Below are 15965 nucleotides of genomic sequence, written 5' to 3' on the forward strand. Positions count from 1 at the left end.
TTAATGTTCCTAATTATGTGAGGTGAAGAATACAATGCGTGCAGTTCTGTGTTGTGTAACTTTCTCCATTCTCCTGTAACTTCATCCCTCTTAGCCCCGAATATTTTCTTGAGCACCTAATTCTCGAATAGCCTTAACCTCTGTTCCTCTCTGAAAGTGAGAGTCCAAGTTTCACAACCATACAGAACAACCGATAATATAACTGTTTTATAAATTCTAACTTTCAGATTTTTTGACAGCAGACTGGATGACAAAAGCTTCTCAACCGAATAATAACAGGCATTTCCCATATTTATTGTGTTTAGTTTCCTCCCGAGTGTCATTTATGTTTGTTACTGTTGCTCTGAGATATTGTAATTTTTTCACTTCTTCAAGGATAAATTTCCAATTTTTATACGAGCATTTCCATTTCGTACTATGTTCAGGTCACAAGACATAATCATATACTTTGTCTTTTCGGGATTTACTTCCAAACCTATCTATAATAATAATAATAATAATAATAATAATAATAATAATAATAATAATAATAATAGGCGTAGTGGTAGTGGTAGTGGTAGTGGTAGTGGTAGTGGTAGTGGTAGTAGTACCTAATGCAGTTAATCTAAATAATGCTGTAGTTTAACTGACCTTTTTCGTGGATACCAGGTATCACTTCTTAGCCATGGATATCATCATCGTCATCATCACATCGTTGCTATCTTCGTCATTGTCATTGTCATCGTTATCGTGGTCATCATCGACTATAATCTTGCCTAGAAATGAAAATTCAGATATGTTGTTTTGTGTAGTTTTTAATAGGCCTACTGTTATTTGTTAGTTTTTATATAATTATTTTTAAAATACGAAACACGTCAATAATAATAATAATAATAATAATAATAATAATAATAATAATAAAGTTAGTCCAGTAAAACATTAGAGAAAAGAGTCACATGAACGGATCTCGAATTTGAGACTTTCACGTGTACGCAATAAGCTACCTCAGGGAGGAGTTCGTTACATGAAAATAACAGCTTTCCTTACTAATAATAATTCTACAATATTTGAACGTCGTATAATTCGGCTTGCTATAATTCGTTCTGAATCAAGAAGGAAGTGTAAACTTGGAAGACGACGTAAAATATGGCACGGGCGTGATGAAGAAAGGAGTCCATATTAATACTAGTACTGATGAATGCATATATATTTAGTTGCAGGCCTATTCATTTAAGGTTGAGGAATCCTGTATTCCCGCACTGTAGACAGAGGACAAGGTTTGCAAAGCCCGTTCTCAGGCTCATAAGATATGTCCTCCACTGTTGCTTGGCTAGATTTCAGAGGTCTGGTTTTAGTCACGTATTTGGACGGTGAACTGTGCGCGCGACGTCCTTGTCCTACGTCTAAGAGTGCCGTCACCTCTATAAACAAAGAGCTGCGTACTCCCCTACTGCAATTATCACCTGGTGGCACAAATTTCAGCTCCTCAAATAGTACCAGTCCTCCGCGCTCTTATGGTTTTACGCTGATGATATTTTTATATTTTGTTTCTGTTCGCCAAAGGCGTATTTTGGAATATGTCTACGCTAATGTATGCTAAGAAAATGTCAGCTTTCAGTCTGCGTCATTTTTTCAGGTCTTTCTTATTAAGTCCTGCCGCTATTAAAAAATAACTCAAAATCCTCTTTCATTTGCAGTTTCGTCTCTAGAATGTATCAATATGCGTCTTGAATGCTGTTATTTTTCTGATTCATTTGCTACTGTTTTATATTAGTATCATGGTTTAAATCAGTACGCTGTCTTTTTCATCCTCTTCCTCTTTCTTTCTTCAGTCACTTCTTATTTCCTTTCGTCCTGTGTTTCTTCCTTTTTCTTCACTCTTTCGTTTCTTTCGTATCGTTTTTATTTTTTCTTCCTTCTGGTTCTTTACCCCTCTCCTTTCGTGCTGTTTTTCTTATTTCTTTCTCTTCATGCTATATTTCTGCCTTTCTTTTGTCCTCTTTTTCTTCGTTTCGATTCCCTATTTCTTCTTACTATCGTTCTGGTTTTCTTCTTTCTTCCAATTTTTTTTCTTCCTTTGTTTTGTTCTGTTTTTTATATTTCTTCCTTGTGATTCTTTATTTGTTCACTTCTTTCATTCTGTTTTTTATTTTTTCTTTCATTTTCTTTCATTTTATATCTTTTCGTTAGTCCCGTTTTTCATTTTGTTTCTTCGTGATTCTTTATTTCTTCCATTATTTCGTTCTGTTTTCATATTTTTCCTTTTTCTTTCTTTATTTCATCCTTTCGTTCATCATGTTTTTCTTTTTTTCTTCTTTGTGATTTTTTAAATTATTTCGTTCTATATTTTGTTCATCTTTATTTATTTAATCCATATTCATACTTTTTGTTCCTTTCTTTCGTCACATTTTCCTTTTTCTTCATTTATATTTTTTGTTCCTTTCTTTTGTCCCGTTTTCCTTTTTCTTAATTTATCTATTTTGTTTCTTTCTTTCGTTCCGTTTTCTTTTTTCTTTTTTCTCAATTTATTTTTTTTTGTTCCTTTCTTTAGTCCCGTTTTCCTTTTCTTAATTTATATTTTTTGTTTATTTCTTTCGTCCCGTTTTCCTTTTTCTTAATCTATCTTTTTTGTTCATTTCTTTCGTCCCGTTTTCCTTTTTCTTAATCTATCTTTTTTGTTCCTTTCTTTCGTTCCGTTTTCTTTTTTCTTTATTTATCTTTTTTGTTCCTTTCTTTAGTCCCGTTTTCCTTTTTCTTCATTTATCTTTTTTGTTCCTTTCTTTCGTCCCGTTTTTTTTCTTAATTTATCTTTTTTGTTCCTTTCTTTCGTTCCGTTTTCTTTTTTTTTAATTTATATTTTTTGTTCCTTTCTTTCGTTCCGTTTTCTTTTTTTTCTATTTATCTTCTTTGTTCCTTTCTTTCGTTCCGTTTTCTTTTTTATAATTTATCTTTTTGTTCCTTTCTTTCGTTCCGTTTTCTTTTTTTAATTTATCTTTTTGTTCCTTTCTTTCGTTCCGTTTTCTTTTTTTTAATTTATCTTTTTTGTTCCTTTCTTTCGTTCCGTTTTCTTTTTTTTTAATTTATCTTTTTGTTCCTTTCTTTCGTTCCGTTTTCTTTTTTTTAATTTATCTTTTTGTTCCTTTCTTTCGTTCCGTTTTCTTTTTTTAATTTATCTTTTTTGTTCCTTTCTTTCGTTCCGTTTTCTTTTTTTTTAATTTATCTTTTTTGTTCCTTTCTTTCGTTCCGTTTTCTTTTTTTTTAATTTATCTTTTTGTTCCTTTCTTTCGTTCCGTTTTCTTTTTTTTAATTTATCTTTTTTGTTCCTTTCTTTCGTTCCGTTTTCTTTTTTTTAATTTATCTTTTTTGTTCCTTTCTTTCGTTCCGTTTTCTTTTGTTTTAATTTATCTTTTTTGTTCCTTTCTTTCGTTCCGTTTTCTTTTTTTTAATTTATCTTTTTTGTTCCTTTCTTTCGTTCCGTTTTCTTTTTTTTAATTTATCTTTTTTGTTCCTTTCTTTCGTTCCGTTTTCTTTTTTTTAATTTATTTTTTTTGTTCCTTTCTTTCGTTCCGTTTTCTTTTTTTAAATTTATCTTTTTTGTTCCTTTCTTTCGTTCCGTTTTCTTTTTTTTAATTTATCTTTTTTGTTCCTTTCTTTCGTTCCGTTTTATTTTTTTTTAATTTATCTTTTTTGTTCCTTTCTTTAGTCCCATTTTCCTTTTTCTTCATTTATCTTTTTTGTTCCTTTCTTTCGTTCCGTTTTCTTTTTTCTTAATTTATCTTTTTTGTTCCTTTCTTTCGTCCCCGTTTTCCTTTTATCTTCTTGCGATTCCTTATTTCTTTCGTCCTGTTTTCCTTCCTTATTATTCTTTATTTATTTCTTTCTTTCGTTGTTTTTATTTCTCTTCCTTTTTCTTTCTTTATTTCTTCCTTTCTTTCCCCCTGGTTTCTTTTCTCTTCTTTGTCCTTGTTCACTTCTTCGTTTCCCTTTTCCCTTGTGATTCCTTATTTCTTCCCTTCTTTCGTCCTGTTTGTATTTTTTTCTTCCTTTTTCTTTCTTTATTTGTTTCCTTCTTTCATTCTGTATGTCTTTTTTCTTTGTTTCTTTATTCTTTTGTTTTTTTGTTCATTTTAGCTGCATTTCTTTCTTCCATTCTTCCATTGTTTCTTATTAGTACGCCTACTATTTGTTTCTTTTTCTTACCATTTAACGTTTTCCTTCCGTTTCCTTTGTTTCTATCTCTTTTTAGTTTTCTTTCCGTTGTGTATTTTTCTTTGCATCTCTCTGCCATCATCTTAGTTCTCCTTAGAGTTTGTATTCCTCTCTCCCTCCGTTTATATCCACTTATTTCATATATATTATTTTAATGTACCGAAGTACATATTATGATATTTCCATGCAGATATTCTGCGTCATCATATGAAGAAAGAGTAATGGAACGGAGAAAAATTCTCTCCGGCGCCGGGATTTGAACCCGGGTTTTCAGCTCTACGTGCTGATGCTTTATCCACTAAGTCACCCCGGCGTCGGACAGACTCGTCTCAGTTTAAGTTCCAACTCTTGGGTCCCCTCTAGTGGCCGCCCTCTGCACTACGTCATAGATGTCTATGAACGTAGGACTGAAGTCCACACATGTGCTGAGGTGCACTCGTTATGAGTGACTAGTTGGCCGAGATCCGACGGAATAAGCGCCGTCTTAAATCACAAAGTGATTTACGCATATAATATATATTATTTAATGTACCGAAGTACATATTATGATATTTCCATGCAGATATTCTGCGTCATCATATGATGAAAGAGTAATGGAACGGTGAAAAATTCTCTCCGGCGCCGGTGTGGCTTAGTGGATAAAGCATCAGCACGTAGAGCTGAAAACCCGGGTTCAAATCCCGGCGCCGGAGAGAATTTTTTTCCGTTCCATTACTCTTTCATCCACTTATTTCGCTAATCGTTTCCTTTGTTTATTTCTTTCTTGCCTCTTTGTTTTTCTCATTTCCTTGTTTCTTCGTTTTGTTTTCTTTTTCTAGTCTGTTCTTCCATCCTATCTTTCTCCTCTTTCATTCCTTACATCTTCTTCCTCAAGATTCTCTATCATGACACAATTTGTCCTTTTGGTGTGCCCAATAATTTCAGCGCTACACGTCTGGATTCTCGTGAAGGCAATGTTGGCAGAACGACTCCACGGAAGAAATTATTCTTTGCTCTGAACTGATATATTGTTAACTCTAGAGAATTTGTTACATAAATTGGTTTTTATTTTACAGTTAATTTTAGCTTGAAATAAAATGTGTGTACTGTATTTCATTAAAGAGGAAATCACTTTACATGGAAAAAGATGTGCTTTGATCTGCTTCCAGTGCTGTCAGCATTAAACAGAATACCTCTATGATCCCGAACGAGACGCGCGAGACAAAGTAGCTGTACAACTATTTTTTTTCTCGCTAGTCGCCGACTATCCTGTGTGGTTAAAAATGTGTGTTAAATAAAGAAATGCAGTTTTAAAAACTTGCGTGGTTTTGATTCTCCATAAAATTCCCGTTAGTTGTAGAATATTAATAATTCCTTGAACACGTATGGCGATATGTGATTCTGAATAAATTCGAAAACTTTGACTTAAAAAGCATCATGTCAAGAATATTACATTATTGACTGAAAGCAGTGAATCAAGTTATTGAAACGTCATGCATGGGTTTGTGGCAGGTGAAGTCTTATGTACAATTTTCAGTACGCATAAGACAAAGAACTGTTTCCAATAATTTCAAGGATGATGAACAGTTCCCAAATATCTTAAACTTTAGAGGATTATTTGGCTTTCCCATAGCAACACCAATGTTTTGACACTAATGGTTCGTTATTTTGTAAAATAGAAACTATTATCATTGTATGGTTGCGGATCGAGGAGACGGCCTCCAGATATGGAGGGTAGCTGTGAATATATTGAATAAGCAGTCGCGGACAGCAGATGAGGGGTGGTCCTCCAGCTTGGGGGTTGGGCGAAGGGCTAACAACCCATCACCGTAAAAAAACAGCTTGTTACGAATCCTTCAAATAAGCCTCGGAATGGGACTGATTCTCTGGCACGACCACAGCAAAGAATGGATTTAAGGGAGGTGGGATATGATGATAGAGAATGGATTAATTTTGCTCAGGATAGGGACCAATGGCGGACTTATGTGAGGGCGGCAATGAACCTCCGGGTTACTTAAAAGCCAGTAAGTAAGTAAGTAAGTAAGTAAGTAAGTAAGTAAGTAAGTATTATTATCATTGTAGCCTATAGAGCACATCTAGGTCAGAAAGCATGGGTAGACATAAGGGCTTGGTTAGAAAAGCCAACGTACTATGGTAGGAACGATCATGATTTTAAAATCAAATGTAGGAAACAGAAAACGGATGTAGGTAAATTCTCATTTTTAAATAGAACTATAAATGATTGGAATGACCTACCTGCAGCGGTCTTTGAGGGCTGTCCTTCCTTAAGGAGATTCAAGAATAACTTAAAAAGTTGTGTATAAAGTGCAAATTAAAGTTAAGGTGACATTCAACATTTAATTTTTTAAGGTGACATGCATATATTTAGCCTGACGAGTTACTCCCTTGGTTTGAATTGTAAATTATTTAAAAATAGCGTGTAAAAGAGCCTTAGACTAGAAATGTTTAGCTTAAATGTAGTTCTGTTTATAAGTATGCACAAGGGTGTAATTATTTGACTTATTTGAACTGATGTATCAGTGAAGCGAGGTGAGTCAGTGAAGTTATGGTTTTACAGTGCAGTGAATAGTTCCGATCAGTGATAATTTATAGCGTCAATGAAATGTGTTCTATAGTGTCAGCGAAATGTGTTATAGAGTGTCAGTAAAATATACCCTAAAGTGTCAGTGAATTGCGTCATAGTGCCACTACAGTGAGTGAGATGAGAGTAAAGTGAAAGACTATTGAAACTTATGTAGGGCCTATACATATGTAGGTTGTATTGTGAAATTAGGTATTTTATGTTTTATTATTAATTGTAATTATTGTGTTAAATTTTATTGTGTATTCTTATTGTGTTGTATATATAATTGTAAGGTACACGTACCAAATAACGCCACCTTATCACTTCAGTCACTTTTGCTCTGGAAATAAGTTATATACAAACACGAAAATTATGAAATAGAAACTGTAATCTTATCTTTACAAAATAGCACAATGAAAATGGATACATTATATACCGAACAAGAATTAGAACCCAAATAGGAAAACTTTGTAAACTGGCGTTATTAGGAACAGGTTGTCCAATTAACGCCACCTATTTTCTAGTAACCTATACACTTATAATTGTTAATGAATTATTTGTCCTAAGCAACACAAATTGAACTAAGCGACTAAATTTGAGTTTCTGTTAATAAAAGATACAAAATCACTCAATACTAATTAAAGATTCTTGATCTGAAACTGAAACACCAGATGGATTAGGAAAATATGTTTTCCAGTGACTCCTTACTAAAACAAAAAGAGACAATGTGACTCAGTAGAAAGTTATTAAACACAAAAGCATTTACCTTAGTTTAATATGAATGTTTTTCAATAAGTAAAACAAAAAATTAAGTTATGTAAAATAAAAAAAAAATTAAGAGTTTGATAAGCAATTGAACCAATATCATCACTGCACATTCTGAACATTTGTAAGTTGAAAGCTTAGTGGTTTTCCTGATGTTTTCACACTGATGCTGTACTGTCAGCCTTAGTACTAACATAACCTAAAATTTTGTCTGTAGACCTTTAACCCACATGGCGTTAAAGCGCCACTGAGTACTTGATAATATGACATGCCTGTTTCTCTAACATTTTAAAATTTTATAGATAGCAAATACTTTTTATACATAGAAGAATGTTTAAGGATCACGAAAATATATAGTTTAATATAGTTATTATTTGCTCAACACACAAAATAAAATATTGCCTCTTACCTTGATATAAGAACAGTCATTCACTATCAACACACAACAGGGAAATGATGGAATATCATGTCACTCGTAAATGTCAGCGAACAGCTAGTAACTCATTTCATCACTAGATTGCAAGCGAATGCAGGCTACAGTAGTGCACTACCGAAAACTTGTGTCGTTAACAAATTTTAATAGGGTGGCGTTAAAGGTATACATGGCGTTATTTGGCTCAGGGACCTTATATTGCATTGTATAATTGTAATGGTTATTGTATAACTGTATTGTGTATTGTTTATGATTTTATTGTGTATTGTTTATCATTTTATTGTGCGAGATCGTGCGTATTTGCTTGTTTTCCCCACAGAACCAATACGCGGTAAGTGTGAAATACCACATTCAGTATTCCCAACGTAACACACATAACAATTTCCCTCTTCTTACCGCTTAAGCGCGACATTCATTTTACTGGTTTAGGCTTTTAACATATTATTTTTAGAGACGTTTAACATAGTAATAATTATAAATTGGAAACTTACCACTGCAATTTCACCTAAATTGCACTGTTAATTATTGTTTTTAAATATTTGCAAAAATTAAGTAAACTCTACAACACCACAAAAGTTACTGCATTTGTAATGCAACTAACATTAAGGAAGCCGTGAAAAAATCATCAAGATTCCAGATGCGGATGTTATTACTGCAATATGTTATATACCTAAATAATATTGTTAAAATATTAAAATGAAAAATAAATCATTACATAACCTTACCGTTTGTTTTAAGTTCGCATTTATAGACTGGGGGGAAAAAAAACAGACGTATATCACGGCCTGCTGGAATATAGTAAACTCAGTAAACATTTTATAGCAACAATGTTGAAGAAAGATATTTTGGTTTTCCGAAGTTGCCGTCATTAAACAGAAACCAACATGGGGATTTCATTACAACTAATTAGAAATTCGTCTTTCAGGTATGTAATAAACGATCTTCGCACAAAATAATGTACGATACACGAGCGGTATGTTTGTTTTCATGTTCTCGGAAATTAAAAAAGCTCAACTACGTTTCGCTTTTTCAATCTTTTCCTCGACCATGAAAACGTCAACATACCGTTCTTGTAACGTGTATTACTATTGTGTATTGTTTATATTGTGTATACCACTGCCACTGGGTGCTTGCCCACTTATTTTACCTTGCTAGTTTCGGCAATCTTCATATCTTAGTGAGGCCTTGCGCTTGCTTTTGTTTTGTTTTTGCTGTTGTCTTGGTGTGAGTGCGTTTATAATCGGTAGTGTTGTGTCAAAATGTGTGTTGTTTAGTCAACTGTCCGAAGACATGTTGAAACCTCAGAAGTGACACAAATAAGATATCACCCATGAGGCAAACTAATCCAGGAGTTAGTGGGGGTAGATGGCCAGTTCCTTTCTCTTCTCCTTTGCATACATCGCTGACTACTTACATATTACACTAATGAGACGTAAGATGTATAAAAGCAATAAATTGTTGTTCCTCTGACACATATCGCCAATCAGAGGTTGAAACGCGTGAGTGTTCTGAAATTCATATGTGTGTTGCGCACGCATTTTCATATGCTTATAAATTTCATATTCTTCTAGTGTGTTTAGTTTCTGGCTTTTGGGTTCAATATATAGGGTTTTCATGTCTTTTTCTATATTTCTGTATTGTATGTCCACTTGTTCTACTTGTTCTACTGTCTCATTTAGAATTCGCAAGTTTACCTTCTTTACTTTTCTTCCTATGACCATGGTCTTCGTCTTGTTTGCATTTATCTGCATCCCATACTGCTCACAGCTGTCATTTACCATCAGTAGTATATCCCTTAGTATCGTCTCCTCTTCTGCTAATAATGCCATATCATCAGCAAATCTTATGCACTTTATTCGTCTTCCTCCTAGTCCACACCTGTGGACTAACGGTCAGCGCGCCTGGCCGCGAAATCAGGTGGCCCAGGTTCGAATTCCGGTCGAGACAAGTTATCTGGTTGAGGTTTTTTCCGGGGTTTTCCCTCAACCCAATACGAGCAAATGCTGGGTAACTTTCGGTGCTGGACCCCGGACTCATTTCACCGGCATTATCACCTTCATTTCATTCAGACGCTAAATAACCTAGATGTTGATACAGCGTCGTAAAATAACCCAGTAAAATAAATCTTCCTCCTACTATCACTCCTCCTATGTTTTGGAAACAGTTCTTCACTAAATCCTCCAAGTATTGTATGTTAATTTGTAAACTCCTGTTTTGTCTTGTCTGTGTGTTTTGTATTCTGTATGAAATGTTGCAATTTAATTTTCTGATAGAAGATCCAACCTTGTTATGTTTTGTAATAGGTAGAAACACAACAAGAAGGGTCCCAATTTCTGAACCGTAAGAGATGGATCGAAAGGGATTTTTGAAAAGGTCATATTTATTAACTTACAGTATTTTACTCGCAATATGTCCCGAACCATCTTTCATAGTTTAGTAATAGCAAAAGGTTATAGGTCTATGCCTGTAAAATAAGAAAAATTATTATATGTTTTGGGGTTATTGCTTAAACAATGTCAGTTTTATTTAGGAAGAAAGTAAATATAATTTTGAAATAGCTGAATCTTTATTCTCTCATTTACATAATTAACATGTTCCTATATACACGCCATAGATATTAAGTTATTAGCATGGAAGGACGAAGTTGCGCCAGTGTTATAACGAAGATCTGTCCGTTTCATCCCAGTGATCAACGAGTAATAATGTTAAAAATACATTTAGCCCAAAGAAAACCTGTTATAGTTGGCTCTTAACTGAATTATTGACTCTTTTCGACTGTTTTCGGCTTATTTGATACTCATTCTCAATTTCTGTTCCCGTACATGTACGTCGGCTGGTATGGTTATATACTGAGGGAAAGTGAAATTTTGCGAACATATGTCACTACATCGCCAACTCCGTTTTTACCAGATACCTCCACAACATTGTTATTAAGGTACAGGCTGACTTCGTAGAAATAATTTAAAACGCTTCTTCTCTTTCCATTTGCAACACGTGTTTTATTTCATTACTTAAGTTCTGATATGCATACATACGACTTTTCATTACGAACAATAGAATCTTCCCCAACATCATGTTGGTAAGCCCCATAGAAAGTTTGCATACGGGTAAATATTTCGAAGAAAAATTGACACACAACGCCACAGGACATAAAAAAATATCCATAATACGCCTGTCGTATGCGCCTAAGTTCTAGGGTGTTATCGGGAGTTGTATGCGTGCAGTTTACCGCAGACTGTTGCGATCTACTGTAGGAATGACTCATTCGTGCGTAATGTAGTGCAAGCTATTACTTACTTACTTACTGGCTTTTAAGGAACCCGGAGGTTCATTGCCGCCCTCACATAAGCCCGCCATTGGTCCCTATCCTGAGCAAGATTAATCCAGTCTCTACCATCATATCCCACCTCCATCAAATCCATTTTAATATTATCCTCCCACCGACGTCTCGACCTCCCCAAAGGTCTTTTTCCCTCCTGCCTCCCAACTAACACTCTATATGTATTTCTGGATTCGCCCATACGTGCTACATGTCCTGCCCATATCAAACGTCTGGATTCAATGTTCCTAATTATGTCAGGTAAAGAATACAATGCGTACAGCTCTGCGTTGTGTAACTTTCTCCATTCTCCTGTAACTTCAGCCCTCTTAGCCTCAAATATTTTCCTAAGAACCTTATTCTCAAACACCCTTAATCTCTGTTCCTCTCTCAAAGTGAGAGTCCAAGTTTCACAACCATACAGAACAACCGGTAATATAACTGTTTTATAAATTCTAACTTTCAGATTTTTTGACAGAAGACTAGATGACAAAAGCTTCTCAACCGAATAATAACACGCATTTCCCATATTTATTCTGCGTTTAATTTCCTCCCGAGTGTCATTTATGTTTGTTAGTGTTGCTCCAAGATATTTTAATTTTTCCACCTCTTCGATAAATCTCCAATTTTTATAGTTCCATTTCGTACAATATTCTGGTCACGAGACATAATCATATACTTAGTCTTCTCGGGATTTACTTCCAACCCTATCGCTTTACTTGCTTCAACTAGAATTTCCGCGTTTTCCCTAATAGTTTGTGGATTTTCCCCTAGCATATTCACGTCATCTGCATAGACAAGCAACTGATGTAACCCATTCAACTCCAAACCCTCTCTGTTATCCTGAACTTTCCTAATGGCATATTCCAGAGCAAAGTTAAAAAGTAAAGGTGATAGTGCATCTCCCTGCTTTAGCTTGCAAGTGCAAGCTATTACGTTTGTCTAATTATTTCAGGTAAGGAATTACTCATTCCTGCTAGTGGACGAGAGTTTATCCCTATATTGTAGCGCTGACCCACTTATAATTGAAAAATAATAATCTTGCCCATTTTTCCACATTTCTCATCCATAGTCATATAAGTTATCGTTTAATAATTTATTTTTTGTTTACTCTAAAATTAGTTAAAATGCTGTCCGCCGAGCACTTGCTCTTTGTCGTTTTTGCTTCGGCGTCAACATGCGAGGCACCCACTTTACAGTTATTTTTTTCATGTCCAGTGTGTTTACCAAAATATTGTGCACGCTATGCAATGAGAAGACTATTTCCTCTACCATACGGTAAAGGTTGCTAATATTGTAATATGGGACTTTCGAGCAGTCGGTGAACGCAAGCCATTAACATGAATTCTGATACAATATCTGTATTTACTCTCCCTGGCAGAACTCTTGACTCAACCCGTTGCAGAAGATGCGACGAGCAAGAAACGCTTCCTCACGTCTTGGGTTTCTGCCATCATGGAGAATTGCTCCGAATCAACAGACATAATACGGTTCGTTCTCTCATCGCAGCTTCAATCCGTCAGAATGCTTCCTATGAGGTTTATGAGGAGGTTGGTTGCGTCTCTTCTGATGGCTCTACTAGACGTGCTGATATCATCATAATTGATCGGCAGAAGGATAAGGGTGTCATTCTTGATCCCACAATCCGTTTCGAGCTGCATGAGCAACAGCCACAAGAGGTGTGTCGTGAAAAACAAGTCATCTATGAGCCTTGTTGTCAGCATCTTGGAGCACAATACCACATCACACATTGGACAGTTTTTGGACTCATATTCGGTGCCCGTGGCACGATCCCACGAGAAACTTTAAATCTACTTAAACAATTTAACATTTCTGATGCAACGATTGATGCCGTAGGATCTCATGTGTTAAAATCATCCTTAGCTATAATTAGTAATCATTTGTACCCAACAAACTTTTATTGTAAATGATTTCCTATGTTTTCATATCATTTATCTTAATGTTTTCTTTTTCCTTTGAAATTGTCACACAATTGGTTTTCATGATTATTCTTTATGAATTGATTAATAGGCCGATCTATTCGAACCCTTATTTAGGGCGGCTTTTTTATTAAAAAATTTCTGTGATAGTTCTTTTTAAGAATTTATTACAATTTTATTGAGCGAGAGGAAGATTGGTTTTTTGCGTCAACGATTTTTTGGGAATATTCGTGGACAAGCTGCTGCACAAAGCCAGTCCTTCTCTCGCTCAATAAAATAAAAAAAAAACTATCACAATATTACTCGTATTACAGTATTACCAACCTTTACCCTATCGCTGATGGTGACTCGTCGATCTTGCAGCACTAAGTCATGCACTTTATTGATGTTTTCTGGTGTTTTGACTGTTCACTATGTTCATCTTCACATGATGTTCTCCCACAAGTGCAGATCTTAAACATGGTGCTAGTTTCGGCCCAAGACTTTATAATAAAATGACAAACCATTTTCCAAATTTTAAAATTGAAGCTTTTAAAAAAGAAATTTGTAAAATTATCCATGATAGCCTATATAATATTAACAAGTGTATTTTTTTACCTTTTAATTCTGTCGACTATATTCATGTTTTTATTGAATATCACTGGCTTCTGTCGGATTGTCAATTTATATTAAATGTGTATTTTTCTCTCTTTTTCTCTTTCTTCTTTATTCTTGCTCTTGTGTTGTATTTATTGGTTTAAATTAAGTTACATAGTGTTTTTAGTAAACTGTGTTGTAAATTCATGTTATATTATTGACTAAGACCACGCCGTACACGAGCCTGGCTCTTACGGTAGTGGCTAGAAACATTTTTGTTTTATAAATGTAATTTGTACTCACTAGCTAGCTAGATAATAAATAAATAAATAAACAAACAAACAAAGAAACAAACAAACAAACAAACAATTTAAACATTCGACATCACCTTTTTACTATACCATAAAAATTACAAATCCCAACAGATTCTTCTAATCCCATAAAAAAAAAAAATGTTAAATTCATGTGTCTGCACACATATCTATCAAAAGTTTCATGATACAGTTGATTCTTCCAAGGTACTTGTCATATTTTGGTAAGTTTGAGATGGAGACATTCCCTTCTTTTATAATAATAATAATAATAATAATAATAATAATAATAATAATAATAATAATAATGGCGCTACAGCCCGTGAAGGGCCTAGACCGACCAGCCGGCTGCTGGCCTCACGCCCACATGCCGAAGCAGAGGTGGACGATCATCCAACCAGAATGGAGGTATCGTGTGGTTAGCACGATGATCCCCCCCAGCCTTTATAGCTGGTATTCGAAACTGGATTTCGCTACCTATCGTAGCTCCCCAAGTGCATCACGATGCTGGGTGGGCACCGGTCCCATACACTGGCTGAAATTTCATGAGAAAATTTCTTCCCCCATGAGGACTCGAACCAGCACGCTATTCCCTTCTTTTGCAGGTATTAAATCACAGATCTTTGTTACAGGCTCAATTTCTCTACTGACGAAGCACCTACGGCCACTCGAACACCTGCTACGAGCCAACGCGAACATGTACAGACTTGCAATTTGACATGTAAGTAGCCATAACACATTTCAGTTATTTGTTTGCCGCAAAATAGAAATTTTAGTTCAACTATAAATAGGTCAGGGCTACAGCATATGGATCTTTCCTCGTAGTGCAAGTTATTGTGTTTTTTTTTGTACTTGTAGGCCTACTATATTGTAGCGAGATTTTGTAGTTCTTAAATTATGCAAAATGTAGAAGAAAATTCGACACGTCATTTCGAACATTCTGCAAGAAGAGATTAGTCGAGTATTTCAGAACAAACTTCGGAGATATCAAAAATCAATTGAAGCAGAAGGAGGACACTTTGAAAATCTCTTGTGACACAGGTAAGATCCATCTGTACTCATTTCTAAGTTGTTTGTAAACGTTTTGCCCACTGAAAAGGTTTATAAATTAAAGTTACTACCGTAGAAACGGCGACCGATTTCACAGTAACTGTACGAGGCATATAACAGAAAGAGCCACTGACGTTATGTGTGAGGGAAACGTCATACATGGAGGACACAATATATGAATGATTTTGGCGTCTTGTAACGTCATAGACTTAGGCGCTTTTATTCAAATCACATTTTCAATAAGCAATCCTTTTGCATCGAACACTGCCCGCGAACTTTACCAAAGTTCTTTATTACTGAAGCAAATTTTGTTTCATAGATGCTCTCCACAACAGCCAAGGGGACCGAATGCATTCTATCTTGACAATGTTAAATTTCAATGTTGTGGTACACTCAGCTCGTAAACAATTGAAAATACAGAGCTGAAACTTTACAGGTTATTGCTTAATGTTTCCTCTGTCCATTAAAACATTTAAGTTTGTTATATGGCCAGATATAATCACAACTCAGAACTATGGAAGATAACAAATCAGAAAGAAATCACCATAGAAATCAAAAGACGAAACTGGAATTGGATAGGGCACACAATGAGGAAAGAAGATGTAGCAGTAGAAAGAATGGCTTTGGTTTGGAACCCCCAGGGCAGTAGAACAAGAGGAAGGCCAAAAAATACATGGAAGAGAACAGTTTTGGAGGAAATTGCTAGGGAGGGGAAAACATGGAGCGAAGTGAAGAAGTTGGCTACAAATAGGGTCCGATGGGGGGACTTTGTGAATGCCCTATGCTCCCTATGGGAGTTTGATTGATTGATTGATTGATT

The 15965-nt window shown here is 35.1% G+C and overlaps 1 long non-coding RNA gene across 1 annotated transcript in view; it reads left to right on the top strand.

Annotated features, from left to right (window-relative positions):
* The window catches only part of LOC138693096 (uncharacterized), a 642128-nt gene that overhangs the window by 297181 nt on the left and 328982 nt on the right, over positions 1–15965 (top strand). The window contains exon 4 of the long non-coding RNA XR_011330224.1: positions 14728–14816. This is a non-coding gene — a long non-coding RNA (uncharacterized lncRNA). The remainder of the gene's footprint in view (positions 1–14727; positions 14817–15965) is intronic.

The sequence above is a fragment of the Periplaneta americana genome, chromosome 17 (genome assembly GCF_040183065.1).
Source record: "Periplaneta americana isolate PAMFEO1 chromosome 17, P.americana_PAMFEO1_priV1, whole genome shotgun sequence".
NCBI classification, from domain to species: Eukaryota; Metazoa; Arthropoda; class Insecta; order Blattodea; family Blattidae; genus Periplaneta; species Periplaneta americana.